This window comes from Cervus elaphus, chromosome 31 (assembly GCF_910594005.1).
Source record: "Cervus elaphus chromosome 31, mCerEla1.1, whole genome shotgun sequence".
Classification (NCBI taxonomy): domain Eukaryota; kingdom Metazoa; phylum Chordata; class Mammalia; order Artiodactyla; family Cervidae; genus Cervus; species Cervus elaphus.
The window spans coordinates 36,312,279-36,315,410 of NC_057845.1; positions in this window are offsets into that span (position 1 = coordinate 36,312,279).

The following is a 3,132-nucleotide window of genomic DNA, read 5'->3' on the forward strand; positions in this document are numbered from 1 at the left end:
CAAAGAGAAAAAAAAATCTATAATTTCCTATATATTTAATTAGGAAAATCTTTATAATTAAGTGCCTTACCATAGGTACTTAATTATAAAGATTTTCCTAATTAAATATATTATTCTTTAAACATACTTAAATATACACGGGTATGTTTGTAAATATGTAAAGGCATATATGAGCTTTCCTGGTGGTTCAGAAATTAAAGAATCCAGTTGCAGTGCAGAAGACCTGGGTTGGGAAGATCCCCTAGAGAAGAGAATGGCTACCCACTTCAGTATTCTTGCCTAGAGAATCACTTGGACAGAGGAGCCTGGCAAGGTACAGTCCACAGAGGCACAAAGAGTCAGACACGACTGACTAACACACACAAAGGTGTGTATATATATATATATACATATATATATATATATATATATATATATATATATATACGATGTTCCAAAAGGCATTCATTAGAATCTTTATTTATTTAAAATTTTTAGTATAAGTATGCTCCCCTATACCCTTCCAAAATGTGTTGCTTAGCAGAAATTCAAATTTAACTGGGCATTCTATATGTTTATTTGCTAAGCCTGGTAATCTTAGCCTGAGGTGAAGCTTGGAGTGAAGAAATACTGCACTGGATGTGTTGTATCACTTTGACTTCCACTGTCAGGTGATTCCCAATGGAATCATTTCTCAAGAGCCAAATAAAATTTTTTCTTGTGAGTATCAGGCAGGAAGACTTTCCTTTTATGGAGTTTAAGTCATCAATTGTAGACTTTCATCTTTTAGAACTGGGGATGAGCAAAATCTCAGGATGGAGAATACTTTTCTTCACAAGTAAGAACTGAAATACAACGCTATCCATTGAAACAAGCACCATGGGTGTTCCTGCCATCTCTAAGCCCAGTGGGAAGAATGGGCAGTGCCAACAGATGGCCACACTTTTTCAAGATTGATCTTGCCTTTTTGGCACCAGGCTCCCGTTTGGGTTTGCCAAGAATGATCAGCATGTCGCGTGTTAATTGCTGGCAGGGGCTGCCCAATGCCTTTATGGCCCAGCTCACAGTGGGCTCTTGATTAAGGAGAGGCAGCAGCTCCTGCTTAAGCAGGACTGCCTTCCACAGTCATGAGACAGTACACCTTTAATATTGCTTGCACAGTAAGTGGGAAACAAGAGTTATTTTTGGTTCTGTGCCTGTGAATATAAAGTTTGCATTGAGTGGCTTTTAAGCAGCCACTTCTCAATCTAGCAGAGCATAGTGAAAGGGGCGAATGGCTAATAGCATGAGCAAAATCCAGTCATCTCTGTCAGTTTCAGGGTTTAGCAAGGGGAAGAAGGGATGCACACCACAGGAAAACCATAGGAGTAATTTGAGATTAGGTGTTGACAGATGGAGGTCTCCCAGGATAGCACTGGGTATTTTTCATTAAGTGGAGATTAACAGGTTGTTTCAAGGTATTCAAGTCTCTAACATTTTATGAATGAGAATTCATGAAAAACATCCAAGATAAGTATTCAATATATCTTCATAAAGAGTTAGGCGAATGGCAAGCCCATGGTTGACACAGAGAATGCCTATTCTGTAATTATTTCACAAAACAATAGCTGCTGAAAATAGTAACAGAAAGTTCATAATAAAAAGACCAAGTCAAGATATACAGAGGCAGATTAAAATATTTTGCTTTGAATTTAGCTTAAAGGAAAATAACTATGCTTACAGAAAAGTCAGACATGTGTTACACAGTTAAAACTATCTTCAGCTCAAAGACAAAGCCTTGGAATGAAAATTCAGGAGGGATTAGACCCCTTAAGGCATTCAGATTTTAAAGAAATCCATTAAGTTTCATCTGAATATAAAATGTGTGCATATCTATAGTAGAATATTTGGAAAAAGATGAGTAAAATATAGTGTAAAATTTAAAAACACCCAAATCAAGCCATTCACAAGTGACTGCCCTTTGTGAATTCCCTCCAGATTTAGTTTTTTACAACAATCAGTTTATATTCAATTTATGTAATTCCATAACACTTTATACAAAAATAATTCAAAATGTTCACAGCACGATATTGGAATTTGATATTGCATCTAAAGATGTAATGCAAGACCCTTTTCATGTTTCTGATCTTCAGTAACAAAAGATAAAAGCCATCCAACTGCTCTCGGGCAATATTATTTCACACAAAATGAGCAATATTGTTATGAGCTTTGTATCTAGGGTGAATACTATCAATGCCTAGGGATCGACAGATAACAAGCACTCAGTATTTACTTGCTGAACTGGTCTTATCAGATCTTAGCTTTTACTCAGAGAAGGCAATGGCACCCCACTCCAGTACTCGTGCCTGGAAAATCCCATGGGCGGAGGAGCCTGGTAGGCTGCAGTCCGTGGGGTTGCGAAGAGTTGTGCAAGACTGAGCGACTTCACTTTCATGCATTAGAGAAGGAAATGGCAACCCACTCCAGTGTTCTTACCTGGAGAATCCCAGGGACGGGGGAGCCTGGTGGGCTGCCGTCTATGGGATCGCACAGAGTCGGACACGACTGAAGTGACTTAGCAGCAGCTTTTACTCATCCTTCAGGATCTGGTGTATGCCACTCTATCAATAACTATCAACTATTAATATCAACCAGCTGCTAGAAAATGGACCAGGGTGACCCTTCTCTAAATGTTTTTGCTTCTTCACTCACCACATTCAATTCTCAGAAAATACAGGTGCATCTCTCCTCTAAATTGTGCTTGAATATGGCATTCCCTTAGTACTGGCATGATAAGTCTTATATGGAATTTCTGCATAGTTAAAATATATGATTATCCTGCCTCCAGGCTCCAGTCCCTAAAGACTTGCCACACACACACGCACACTGCTATCAGAGTTTCCTTGTTCAAAATTTAGTTATTATTCTTGGCTGCACTGGGTCTTTCTTGCTGTTCGAGGGCTTTTCTGGTGTTGAGGTGAGTGGATGCTACTCTCTAGTTGTGGTGTGCAGGCTTCTCATTGTGGTGGTGTCTCTTGTTTCTGAGTGTGGGCTTTAGGCAAAGGCTTTAGTTGTGGTGCACAGTCTCAGCTGCCCCATGGCATGAGGAATCTTAGAAGACCAAGTATCAATTCCATGTCCCTGCACTGGCAGGCGGATTCTTAACCACTGGAC